This window comes from Thermobia domestica, chromosome 2, assembly GCF_964235325.1.
Source record: "Thermobia domestica chromosome 2, izTheDome1.hap1.1, whole genome shotgun sequence".
Classification (NCBI taxonomy): Eukaryota; Metazoa; Arthropoda; class Insecta; order Zygentoma; family Lepismatidae; genus Thermobia; species Thermobia domestica.
The window spans coordinates 308,572,571-308,587,408 of record NC_137455.1 but is presented as its reverse complement, the minus strand read 5'-3'; the positions used below and the strand labels follow the sequence as shown (position 1 = coordinate 308,587,408).

General features: G+C 36.4%; 1 pseudogene across 1 annotated transcript in view; it reads right to left on the bottom strand.

Moving 5' to 3' along the window:
• Window positions 1-13,727, bottom strand: part of LOC145678603 (glucose dehydrogenase [FAD, quinone] pseudogene) — a 38,542-nt pseudogene extending 24,815 nt beyond the window's left edge. Inside the window, exon 1 of the transcript XR_014130412.1 lies at window positions 13,571-13,727. The product of XR_014130412.1 is annotated as a glucose dehydrogenase [FAD, quinone] pseudogene (transcript). The remainder of the gene's footprint in view (window positions 1-13,570) is intronic.
• Window positions 13,728-14,838: the final 1,111 nt, after the last annotated feature.

Genomic DNA, 14,838 nt, shown 5'->3' with positions numbered 1-14,838 from the left:
GCCGGAAGATTGGTGTTCAATTTAACATGGGATCTCAACCATTTTTTAGGCAAATCATGGTTTCATTTCGTTCTTTCGCAAAAATGTCTCAATAGCTCACTCAATATGATGCATCTCATTTTAAAGGTGCAATTTGAACGCTGTGCGTGATATTTTCTTCTTATAAATACAGATAATTATAATCCAAATTCCCATAAGAAAATGTTCAAAATTAGAGGGAAAAGTCTTCTGTTTTTTTACAGTAAGGAAAAGAGCTAAAAACTTCGGACTTTTTTGAGAATGGAGTACTACCTTTGTATTTGTGCGCTACTGTACTATTTTTTCGCTGTTTCCAATGACATTCATTACACAATCGATGAGAAATTATATCCTTCATTATTGAATCTACAGAAATCAGAAATCGGATTTTTTCGTGTTCACGTACTTGGCCGTCTAACTGCTAGATGGCACTATAGTCATTCCTCATTCCACTTTCCTTCTCAGCGGGAGCCAGTCCTTTTGAAAACCTATTTTGAACTTCTTAACAGGGGCGGGAGAAAGGAAGTCGTTGTGAAGAACGGGAACTTCAAACACGAGGAATAGCAAAATTTATGACCTCTTTAGTTGATGGTTTCTGTTTCAGCAGTACAGTGTATTTGTAGATGGTTTCTATGAGAAGAAGGAATTTGTGTTGGTAGCGATAAAGTCAACCTTTCGACAGAGATTTGTGAAGGAGAAGCCGAACCAAAGTCTTCGTTTATCTATTCCAAGAAAGAAATGAAAACTTCCTGCAGGACTGAGAATATACATACAAGAGAAAAAATAAAATACATTATTATAATCATATTATAATAAACAAGTAGATTAATCCCCGAAATATTCTTTGTTTATCTGTCAAAAAATCAAGAATAATATAAAGCTCTTTCATCAGCTTCCATCGTACAACATACTAAACACAAACATTATATATATATATAGTGGCGGATCCAGGATATAATCAAGGGAGGAGCTAAACCATAGTTTGTCTCTTTATCCAGAGTAAACAGGATTGAAGCCCATTTTATCCAGTGTATACCTGAACGTCAGTCACATACCGTTTGGATCCGCGCCTGTATGTGTATACTGTTTACAGTGCCGGATTTACGTATAAGCTAAACAAGCTATAGCTTAGGGCCCTGCTCTCTTGGGGCCGAAAAATCTAAAGAAAAACTGGATATACATTTCTAAAATATAAGAAAATTAAAAAATAAAATAAAATGTATATATACGTAGCAACAATGCTTCCTGCTGTGTAGCCTACATTCATGTAATTAATGGGGCTCCTTCTGCTAGTCTGCTTCCTAAATTATCTCTAGTTTGTTCATTTCTGTATGTAGGGTGCCTATGTTCATCTGGACACCTAAAGGACCCCATTACCTTAAACAGCTTGGGGCCCCACGAAACCTAAATCCGACTCTGACTATCTATTTATGCATGTTTGCTCCCTCTCTTTTCGAAGCAGTGTTTCTTTGATATTGCTTCAGATTCCGGCAGGTTTTACCAAGGAGGGAAGAGTCCTTATTCATTCCAGGCATTCAAACTAGGGACTGGACTACTTGCTAGGGTCTGAATCAATTGCCTAAAGCCCATAAAACATTCAAATTCAAATGTAAATGTTGTTCATCAGTGTCGACACCGAAATATTTCTAATCAATGGTAGGGGTGTTTGGTATCCTCAATCTGTCTCCCTCTTATTAGCGGAGAAATACTCTATATTCGGTAGTAATTTTTATTTTTTTTTTAAAGTGCTGTTTAATGTATCGCATAGGAAACTAAATTTTTATATACCCTAGTAGTATAGAAACGCACCATACGGTACCTTACAAAATAAACATACTATGCCAAGGATGCAAACATTAACATTAGTAAAACATACTAATAAACATTTTAAAGACATTCTTTCATTAATCAAGTCGCACTTAAAAGTAGAAAACAATTTTGGTTATGCATGAATAAATAAAAAAAAAAAAAAAAGGATGCGCTCTAATATAGGCTTACATACAGTTACTTTATAAATTCTTAAAATGACGCGCCCCATTCTTTTTATTTAGGCTTGCATAAATAAGATTATTTTTAACTTTTTAGTGCGAATTGATTAACAAAAGAATGTCTTTAAAAGGTGTTTTATCATTTTTTTTATTCGTTGGACACATTTTCCAAATCCTAAAGTGATATGCAACCAGGGAAATAAGGGCTGGTTAAAGGCTAGTATTTATTTTAGGATAAAATAGTTGAAAATAAAAACATATTAAAATTTGCTTTTAAAATAAATAGATATATTGCAAAGTATGAAAGTAAAAATGAAATATTGTATTGTCGCCGGACTTACGTCGCTCTGTGACAGTTCTTAGTTCTATGACGTCAGGAAATAAGTTCAATGTATACGAACACTTATTCAATGTTTGAAACAAACACCTGTTACGTCCTTGTACACTCATCTCCAAAATGATTGTCGCATATCTATAACTGTCTTCATGTAAGAATATAATGTAATACTGAATTTGCTGGGTACTTTTAATACTGATACTATGTGTATAATCGGGAAATGTATATATGGTAAATTTCATAGGAAAATATTTATAAATACGAAAATTAGAATGAGTAAATCATAATGTTGCTAAATGGACACGAAAGTTTTATTTTCGTTTTATTGTTCTTATTTACTCCTCTTTTGACATGAAACTTGCATACATGTCTCTGCCGATTGTACACATACTAACATTATAAGAAATACCGGGTGAATTCGTTATCAAATTATATTCCTACAACAACATATTTATAGACATGCGACAATAATTTTGGACATGAGTGTACCTTCCTGAAGAAGGTGACACATCTTTTAATTCTATTGTTAATGAAGTGGTCTATTTCCCCAAATAAAAACCAATACCAAGCAGAGCATATGCTCCCTCCTGTCCTTCTAAGCCGGTACCCAAGGCTTAATGTAACATTGCGTCCCTTTCCTGTTGTAATAGGAAAAATTCAGGATGGTCAGCTACTGGTATCAATCCCAGGACCATTCGAATGTGAAGGCGAGACAGAGGGTAAATCTGGTGATCATATTTTGAAAAGAAAATAAAGAAATGGATTCCACTAAAAAAGAGTCACATTGCCAATACATTTCAAATCTTTGTCTTGGTTTTCTGCCTTTCAATTCCAAGTTTTTTTTTTTTTTTAACCACGAAGGCCCAAAATAAATTAGAATATCGACTCTCTCGTTTTTTTTTTTTTTAATATTTGTATGGTTCTTCATTTTATATCAGGCTCTTCCTGCACTATTCCCGCGTTATTTACCATAGGTAGAATCCTTTGAGAAAGAGACAGGCGACAAGTGCTTTAGTTCTCTATGGTATGTTTGTGACCGTGGTAGATATTTGAGTGGCTGACGGCTGATATCATGTTGGTCCCTCATGTTGGACCTGGTATAAATACAATATCTCTGTATTTATTTTTTCTTCAGTTCTGTTTCTCTTTTAGCCAAAAGAAAGGAATTTCACTCCTCTGTCCCATTTACATCCGTAACCATCCCCCTCCTGCGCTGTCCAACTTTGACCACATGCAGGGGAAAACGAAGGAAAAGGAGGGGTGCCATTTGCTTTGACGGCATTTCAGCAACAACTCCATCTGTTGCCAAAATAAGGAAACACTTTGCACTGCGATATCTTCGATTTGTCAAGGTCACTTGACTCCTTCCGACTCTTAAAAGAAAGGGAAGTTTTGCAAAAATCGATAGTTTAAGTCAATTTTCTAAAAGTTGAAAAAAAAGAAGAAGAAGAATAGACACTTAGCATTTCCAGAGCATTTCCTCATTCACAACACAGACGCCTAAAAGGCATTTAAAACATTCCAGTTCAATTCAAATGTACTGGTAGTTATTAGTGCACCCCCTCAGAAAATCCTGGATCCGACCCTGTATATCCGGTCCCTGGTTCCGACACAGTGACGAATCCAGGATATGATGAAGGAAGGGACTAAACCATAGTTTGCAGCTCTGTCCAGTGTAAAGCAGGATTGAAGCCCACTTTATCCAGTGTATACCTGAGCGCAAGGGGGATAGCCCCTATAGCCCCCCTGGATCCGCGCTTGTATACATATACATATACTATATATATATATATATATATATATATATATATATATATATATATATAGATAGATAGATAGATAGATAGATAGATAGATAGATAGATATTTTTAAAAAGCAGTATCGCAGTTTGTTGCATAAACTCTTATATATACGATACAAATGAAAAACTAGATAACAGTTGTTGAAACGAACTGATTTTGCAACAAAAAAGCATCTCAGTGGGTTTGACTTTAGGTCGGAGCTCGTGATTTGGTCCCCATGCTAAATTGAAGATCCACGTCTCAAATATCTTCGCTGCTGAAAGAGACACTAAGCTCTATAATCAACCAATATTTTTATTTCCTCAATTACCATTCAAATTTATTAATCATCTTTACTTTTAACCTAGATAGCCTAACCATGAATATTGGTGTTGAACTAGAAGTTTCATTCCAAAAATATCATTGTCTTTCCTTTATAACAGAGAACGATTCTCTGTCGATCTTACATACAGTTAAAAACTTTACTGATAAATATCATCTCACAAATCCGGTCTTTATCTTCAGAAATCTGGAAATAATGAATGTGAATGGGTTATCATCATCCAATGGCCAACCTCAGCTTTCGTTTCCATGATTTTGATTTTACCTTTGAGTTTAATGTCCTATTCAACAGGGAGATTATATGAGATGTGGCTGGGAGCCACATGAATTTCCGCCTGAAATCAAACCCGAGACCAAAGCCGCGTATTGCTAACCGCTTAGCTACAAGGGGGCTCCTTACTTTTCTGTCACTAGTGAAAATATGGGATTTAGAAGCATTATCTCTTTTGTCCTAATTTTTTATAGTTATTTCAAGCTCAAGCTGATTTATAAATGGGATATCTAATTATTACTTCATAACACTTGGCCCAGGAAGTTAAAAACACAAGAGAAATAAGTGCGATTATCAAAGTTATGAGCAAAAATGACAAAGTTTGTGGTGTACGCTTATTTATATGAAAACGTTAACATTGTTTTTCACATTATTAGTTATTCACAATATCTGAACTAACTCTTTTATGTTCTGAAAGGAGCTTCAGATAGAGATTTTAGACATGAAATGTGTCCAAAATGACCCAAAAATGGACTTAATTCCCTTATGCACTGAACGCACCAAAAATATTCTTTTTGTTACGTCCTCTAGCTTTTCATTGAAATGGCGAAAGAAAAGTAGTGTCTGATTTACAACTTTCAAAAAGGAAAAAATAAACTTTATCTGAGTACTGGATGACTACAGGCGTGGGAGACCTGGTTTCGATTCCCGGCGGAAGCTCATGTGGGGCGAATTCCAGGTTAAATTGTAGGTTCACGTCTCATCCCTAATAGCACAATTACATAGCAGGCATATGCCTGTCATGTTCCCTCAGGTACATGGGAATGTGCCCAGTATATGCCTTATGTACCTCTGAGAGAGAAATCACATAGATGGCAATTGATAGTCACAGTTTATGTCCACCCCTAGGAACATGCCTGACATGTACCTGGGGAACGTGCCTGGTATGTTCTAGGTATGTTCCCCATGCCGTAAGCATCAATGAACCACAAAATTAATCTCTCGAAATATGTTAAATCACCTATATGCGTAATGTGTTCACATTAAGGTAAGTCTAAAAACACTTTAAACAAGTAAAAGAACGAACCCCCAACCTTTGGATTACTAGCCGGGTGCCCTACCGACTTGGCCACGGAGGCGATGAAGAGAAAGTCGCTTGTAGAGGGATAAATTATTGAGGTCTTTTGAATTTAGCTAACAGAGTGCTCCTTTAACCGCGTATATTCGACTATAACCGTTTGGGATCGGATAAAATCTGCTCGCCATGTAATTTTCTAACAAAATGACGAGTGTCTATTTACTTTATTTCATGGTTCTTCCATATTCACTATCAAATGATCGGCGACAGTTGATATCTAATAAAGTTGATGCATTTGTTGCTTCTAGTACACAATCACTTACAAAAAGAAGCAACAAATGCATCAAATGTGGGAGATGAATTTAGAACACCTAAATGGCGCATGCCTAGCATATATTGTGCTGTTAGGGTATCTGAAACAGTATGTACCTAAAAGACGTACCTAGAACATGACACATATATATCCCAAGTGATGACATAAAAACGAATGACTGTTAGAGTGCGAAACTGAGCCAGGTATATAAATGTTATATTTGTGATACATAGTTGCAAATATCAATTAGGTGTAACAAGTACCTAAAAGTGTAGGTAGCTGAAGTACATACTTAGCACATGAATATCATATGTGCCAAGTATCGGGTACTTAAAAAGTGGCAATTACACCTAAATGGCACATACCTAACACATCTTGTGCTGTTAGGGACATAGCCTCTCTACTGAACGGGGTGCTAAATTAAAACTCAAATCAAATCAAATCAAAGGAATGACTACAATATGACCTAGGAGATAAACATTTGTGTGAAATTAAGTTCTGTTTATATCTAATTTTAAGAGTCACTGAAGTTAGGGGTGTGAAATTCGGTATATAAATCCTTACTTTAAAATGAAGGACAGCTATTTGTTTAAGCGATGTCAAAAATTCTCTTCCTAAAAGGGGAATAGAAGCGAGAGAGAATATCTATAATACTGATGTTTCCCATTCTTTGTTCATAAAACGATTAATGTAAGGATTCGCTTAAGTTGAAAGGTGTGTCTGGTATATAAAATATTGATTAAAAATAAAGGAATACGTGTTTCAACATTTTCGAAAATTTCGAGCTTCCTCGTGGCTAAACGATTATCGTACGCGCATTTGGCGTGGGAGACCCGGGTTCGATTTCCGGTGAGAGCTCATGTGGTTCTGGTACCACGTTAAGCTACAGTTCCACGTCTCATATAGCCTCACTGCTAAAAGGGACGTTAGAATCAAATTTTTGAAATCTCGCTCCTAAAGGGGCACTTTCTGTAACATCCATATTTCCCTGACTTTATTCAGAAAAGTGTCGAACGTGAGGATTCGCTTAAGTTTTAGGTGGGAGATTTGGTGTGTAAGCTCTTAAACTATGAACTTAAACAAGTCATTACTTTGTGGCATTGAAGGCGAGAAACGTCATTCTCAGAATTTGTCATCATTGCTATACACTTATGAATAAACTGTGATTTTTTAAAAATAATAGTAAGTTTCAGTTTTATGTTCGGAATCTAGTTGTAATTTCTTTTCCACAACATTTACATTTTCTATATGTTACAATATTCATTTCTGATCTATTTTTACATACGAGGTGTGATCAAAAAGTACGGTGAATGTAGTTGTACAGCGCCACCTATAGAAATTTTATCAATTTCAACTAGCAAGCCCGATAGCCAGAACCTTTAGGAGAGTCAGTATTAACTTTGAACGAGTACTGACACGTCAGATGCGGGAACGTAGCAGGATTTTGTAATAGGGGTGTCTGTGACGAAATACTGGGGCTACACACCAGGGGATCGATCATTCTAAACTATTGTATTGGCAACATAACCATATTAGTTTGTTAGCACAACAAAATGACGGTATTTTAATAACAAACTATGAAGAAATATCGAATAAAAGAATATTTAAAAGATATTGAAAAAGACATAGTCTTTGGAGGTTATTCGAACTCGGTTCTTCTTGTCTTCTTCTTTTTCTTCATTTCATGCCGTCAAGGATAGCAACCCTAATAGTAAAGAGATACCAGGACGTTCCATGGATATCCTATTTACGTCGTGACGTGCATGGGATATCCACGGGACGTTTCCAGAATATTCTCTAGTATTAGGGAAGAGATCACTTTCGGCAGTAAAGACATCCTATAAAATGGATTAGGGTTGCCGCGAAATTGATTTAAAAAAAAAAAAAAAAAAAAAAAAACAAGTGTTATTGAAAGCTATGCTGCCAGGCTCATATTATTTGTGATTGGAGTAATTTCTTGAGTTCTACCTGAGAGTCTATCTGATCGAACACATTTATCGATCGTCATTTGTAGTCCATAGGATTAGCATGGAGCTAGATGGAATTCGGAATGCTCCGTTACAATAATATCCATTTTTAACTTGACCCCCCCCCCCTCCGTTTCCTCCACACAAAGCTCCTCATAAGAAAGAGTAACCAAACGGTTGCTGTGGCTTTTTATTTTTAACGATGGTTCTTTTTCTCGTTTCTTTTTTTTATCCTTCCTTACTTTTTTCATTTCTCTTCTCGAAGGGGGGAGGTCCGGACCCACCCCTTGGCTACGTCTTGTCAGTTAGCTTCCAGAGGCAGAACAGTGAGGACGTATTAAGAGTGTCTGTTGCGCATCATGGATTTCGCGCAAAGTATCAATATTAAGTTTTGTTTTAAGGTGCGAAACAGTGACAAAGAAGCTCACGAAATATTAAAATCAGGTATGGCGATGAAACGGTAACAGTGAAGACTGTTTACAAGTGGTATGAGCGATTCAAAAGCGGCAGCGACTCGTTTGAAGACGAGCAACGATCGAGACGTTCTTTGACGTCAAAAGCAGATAAAAACATGCAAAAAGTGGCACAAATGATTCGTTCAAACAGGCGAATGTCTATTTGAGAGATGTTCGAGAATGTTATAATCTCATACGGATCCATGCAAAGTATTTTAACCGCCAATTTACAAATGAAAAGAGTGAGCGCGAAATTTATTCCTCGACTTTTGATTGACGACCACGAATTTTTGACCTAAAAAAATATTTCTGTAAGAATCAAAACTGTGCTAAAAAGAAGACGTTTTGACACTATTCCCGACATTGAGAAAAAGAAGGCACAGTTGAAAACGATTCCTCCCTGTTTCGCCTTTTCCTGTTTCGCCTTACATCCTTAAGCCATATTAGAAAACATGTTGATAAGCATCTTATCTTAAGGCGAAACAGGAATTCCTGTTTCGCCTTAATGTATGATGCAACACGAAGCAAAATTTCTCGAAGGGGAATTTTCTGTTCACATTGGGAATTTCTACAAACGAAGAAACGCAAACTAAAAGATACTCAGTATATTTTCAGATACTCAGCAAATAGGGCTCTTGAGTGAAACTGAATTCTTAATGTGCTCTTTGATCTTTTGAAATTTTGTTAATTTTAACCAAATTACTTCTTAAAAGACACAGCAGTAGGCAAATTTCACTAATACTCAAGCGCTAAAACAAAAAACTACTATTATTTAATATTCTCTTATATACTTTTATATAAACTCTATGCACAAAATTTTGTATGTAAACAAATACCTGTTTTCTAGTGTGACAAATAATATAAAAATGAAAGCGACTATATTTGGAACTTAACAACTTCTGAACCACCAGACCGATCTCAATAAAATTTTCAACGTAGATGGTGTTCGGGCCTAAGATAGTTTTCATCATTTCACTTTGAAGTTGCGACTTGGAGGTAGGAAGGGGGATATATATTGAAAATGACCGATATTAGTGTCGAATCCATAGTTTCCGGGACCGCTGAGATGAATAGTGACACTTTCGATGCCGTTTAAATCCAAATTCAGGTCCACAACTTTAGGGAGGAAAAGATGTATAAAAATGATTGAAAATGGCAGATATTACTAGTGTCAAATTCGGGGTTGCTGAGATGGACAGTGACACTTTCGATCCTGTTTAAATCCAAATTCATTATATATAAAGTGATGGAAAATGGCCGATATTAGTGTCGAATCCATAGTTTTTGGAGTCGCTGAGATGAACAGTAACACTTTCGATGCCCTTTAAATCCAAATTCAGCGCCGCACCTAGGGGGAGGGAGAAGGGATAAATACATAAAAATGATCGAAAATGGCCGATATTAGTGTCGAATCCATAGTTTGGGATCGCTGAGATGAACAGTGACACTTCCGATGCCGTTTAAATCAAAATTTATCCCTCATCAGGGCTCTTGAAAGGGGAGAGTGACATGTAAAAGTAATTGAAATTAACATACTAGTGTCGAATTCATAGTTTTGGGGATTCCAGTTCATTGGTGACAGTTTTGGTTTCCTTTATGTCAAAAATCAAATGTATTCTCCCTGTGCGAAGAACGGGTATTTTGCTAGTATTTAATAATAACGAACGGAAGTTTCACACGTTAATTTTTTTTTTAAATATATTTCTCGCTGCTCAAATTTACACTTGTGCGGTGTATAAGTATGTGTAAATAAGATCATTCCTCTTTCTGAGTTGTTTGAAAACTATACAAATAATGAAGAGGGATTTTTCACCAGAAATCAGAAAACTAAAAAATAAAATTAAAACCTGCTGCTTTTTGTACTTTTCCCGCTAGCGAAATACATTTTGTATACGCTGCAGACACGCTACAGCAAATAAGATTAACATCAGTAGAAGAAATAGTTTTTAAATTAAATTTTCCGGTTTTTGCCAACATTTCCGAAAGATTTTTAATGAGTTCAAAATTTCCGGCTCCATAATATACAAATGGTGATCAGAAAAATGGAAACACCTGAACGAAATTGCAACTTATCAGATTAATATGGTGTCGGGCCACCTTTCGCCTTCAAAACAGCCTTGATGCGACGTGGGATGGAGGCATAGAGGTCGTGAATGGTAGCAAGTGGAATTTTACACCATTCCTCGTGCAGGAAATCGGCCAGTTGTGTGAAAGACGATGGAGGTAGAAATCGTCGCCAGAGTCGTGTTTCCAAGACGGACCACAGATGTTCAATTATGTTGAGATCTGGGGATTGGGCGGGCCAGGGGAAGTGTTGAACTTCATCCCGATGTTCCTCAAACCACGCTGCAACAACGCCAGCTGTGTGAATGGGTGCATTATCATCCTGGAAGATGGCGTCATTGTCCGGGAACAACATCCGGACCATAGGATGCAAGTGGTCTCCTAACATTGCGACATAATCGTTGGCAGTGATTCGTCCGCTAAGTGTGACCACAGGACCCAATGAAAACCATGATATGGTGGCACACAGCATCACCGAGCCGCCGCCATGTTTCACAGTTGGGCGGAGACACTGCAGATCATAAGCTTCTTAGGGCGTTCTCCCCACATACACGGCCCGTGGTTGGGAATAGGGTGAAGGATGACTCATCCGACCATGTCACACGTTTCCAGTCCGCAACGGTCGAAATTGCATGGTTGCGGCACCATTTGCGGCGTGCGAAAGCGTTATGGCCCCTGATGAGCGGTTTGGCCCGTGCAATACGACCCTGTAAGTTCATGTCATGTAATTCGCGGCGGATTGTGATTGTCGAAACAGGGTGGGGGAGGTGCTGATTGAGTTCCTCCGTCACTTGCTCAGCAGTGGCACGACGGTTCTGCGTGACAATGCGCTTTAATACCCGGCGGGACCTGTCACTCATGATTTTCTTCCGCTCACTGTTCCGCTTCCCCGATGTGGTTTTCCCGTGTGTTGTGTAGGCCGTCATCACCTTCGACACTGTCCCACGCGACACACCTAACACAGTAGCCACTGCCGTCACACGCACTCCACATAACCGCGCACCAACAATTTGCCCTCTTTGAAAATCTGAGAGGTCTTCCATTTTACACTACCTCCGTCTGCTGTAGCCACTGGACACTGCTGTTCCACTGCGCCTGACGTAGTTTGGAGACCGACCTAATACACCACCACCAGCGGTCCGGCGCTGCAGGCGCCACGACACCACTGCCAACCCATACATCTGACGTGTTGCCAACTACAGGTGTTTCCATTTTTCTGATCACCATCCGTATATTTGATTTTATTTTTATTTATATTTATTTATCCGTAATATATATTTGATTTTAACATACCTTATTAACTAAAATGATTCTGGCCCCGTTATTATAACACTCTCTGCCATAAAGCTGGAACTTCGTAAGATTCCTTAAGATTTAAATGGGTCTCTTCATAAATTAATTTTATTTTAGTAGCCATTCTATCACGGTGCTAACATTAAAAGAGTGGTGCACATATATTTGTTGACACAAATTTCCCCTATTCTAATACAAGAAACATAAGCACTTAATGATCTTAACTGTAAACTAGTAAATATATTTTTTTTTATTTTAAAAGCATAATGTAGTAAAATATTCGAAAATTTCAATTTTTTCAAATTTTCGGTTTTTCCAAGCTCGGGGAAAAAATGGCAATAAACGGTAAAAAAAAAAAAAAAAATTAGCTATTTTCTCCGTCGAATTTTGTATATATATGCTTCTGTACATTTGTAATTTCCAGTATACTATTGTAATTTTTCTTCTTTCTTTCAATGAATTTCAAATAGCTTTGTGGGGTGAATTACCTCTCTCTTAGATTGTAATCCTAGTAACATTCTTCTTTGAAACTAATTTCGTTAAATGATTGGCTTTCTATAGTGGTTGGACCAATTACGGCCTGTCTTCTGTAAGCTTAAGATAATATACATTAATAACAATTTTGTGAGGTGAACACGGGGCGGGGACAAAATTCAGGAACTGTGAAAAGTAACTGATATTATTTAACTATGAAAGTAACTGAGATTATTAGGATGCCCATATGATTCTTTTCCTTGGATTTTGTACCGCACTCGGTGAAGTTCAGCTGTGTTTGATTTTTCATGTTTTTAGTAACATTCTTCCTTGAAACTAATCCCGCTGAATCAATAGCTGCAGCTTCCTATACTGTGTAGACCAATCATAACCATTTGTAACTTTAAGAACATTTTCGTTTTAATAATAATTTTGTTGAATGAATTATCCCCTTAAAAATACCCTTATTATATAAAATTTCCCTTCAAATTGTAAGGCGAAACAGGAAAAGGCAAAACAGGAATTCCTGTTACGCCTTAAATCAAAGTTTGATCTTGTTATGTTGGTAAAGATGCCAGGGGGCAGAAAAAGCTGGAAAACTTGTGTAAGGCAAAACAGGAAAAGGCGAAACAGGAAGACACCGTTGAAAACACACAAAAAAGAAGATTTCAAGAAGTACTTTCAAACCTTGAATCAACGTTAATATAAGTGCATCGCAAGCCAAGGCCAGTACTTTGAATGAGATTGATTCACATTTGATATAAGCTTATTCATTGGTTCGTAATAAAATGATTCATCTTACTTTATTATGACACCTCGTATTTCAAAATATCAAATCTTATTTTATCGATTAAGACGTTGTTATTGTTCCAGATTTATTCCTTTATCATATTGTTTTATCTCATTGAGAAAAAAAATCATAAAGTAGTGAATGACGCACATTATGAAAATGATAAATAGGCCTTAAGGTGCAAAAAATTATTTTTGATATAGACTCCAATTTGCCTCGCTTCGACTCTGATTTTAATATTGGTATTATTCTAATTTTCTGAAACTGGTGCAACACACTAAATTAATAAAGTATCCTGCGAAACGTCAATTAATATCGCGAAAAAAATTACCTGAATCTTAAAATTAATTATACTAGCCTACTTAACGGTAGCTTATCATATGATACATATAAAAGATAATTAAAAAAAGACAATTTCTGTACATGATACTATGTTAGGTTCCCGCAGATAAACTTACCAATTTACAGAGCAGATAAACAGAATTTTTGGAAACTCCGGCTAAATACTTTTGCAGAATAAGACAAACAATTAAGTATTACCGGTACTAATCCATTTGGGCTGCCAACCAAATAAGCTACCAATTTGGTTATTATACGACTGAAGACACAAATATCAAAGTCAAATCTTTTACTTTTGACCCAACGGTTAACAGTTATCAAAAAACATGTAGTAATATTAGTTCTGGATAACCTTTGGCTTTTCGAGTTTATCTTTTCAGTGCTTTTAATCATGCAGATAAAAGAGGTATTAGGTAGTTCTATCCATGTTTTTCTTTTAATATACTAAACATACAAAAAAAAATGTCACTCTTTGCCAACCTTTGGCAAAACAAATTACAAAGAGACAAAACTATACTAAACTGTACTTTCTGTCACTACAATGTAAGAAGAGCTATAGCCGGATATATTTCTATATTAGCAAATATTTAAGTAGATGACGCGTGGTCAAGGACGTACTCAGGAATTTATTTCTGGGATAAATTCAATATGAAGATAAATTATATTAAAATTTGTAAAAATCATCTCTAAAATTAGATTAAACTTACAGATAAGTTGGAATTTGGGGGGAAGGTTCGGACCCTCCAACGTCTCGGTCGATATACATTAAGTTAACAAGTTCTCACATTCTTGACCCTCCCCCCCAAAAAAAGTCTTTCTTACTTCCAACTATGCTATCTATATATAAAGGGTTACCATTAACAAACCTCCAGAAAGAGGCCATTTTGAGATTTAACAAAAATACGTATTTTTATTTTTCACAAATACGTAATGGCATAGATAGTCGGAAAATATAATTTGTATGACTAAACTTTTACAATACCGATTACGAAAATATGTTTTTTTTTTTTTCCTCCCGGCTCACAGCTGGATGTATTGTGTTTCTTGGAAATTCAACAATTGCAAGATTATTAACATTTTACATATATAATCTAGAAGTTAAGCAATTATAATGTCTATCCTCCCGCCCAACCCGAAATCCCGCCTGGTACATTTCTAGGGCTCGAAAAAGTAAACATGTCCGTGTTCGTCTTTCTGTTGAAAGATTTTTTTTTTTTTAAACAGTTAGATATACATTGAAAGTATTTGAGAATGAGATTCTGAGACGAAAATTCGGACCCAAGAGGAATGAGAATGGGAAATAGCAGAAACTTAATAAAGAGGAACTCCATAATTTATACCGTTTACAAAACATATATTTGAGGTCATCAAATCTAGGAGTCTCAGG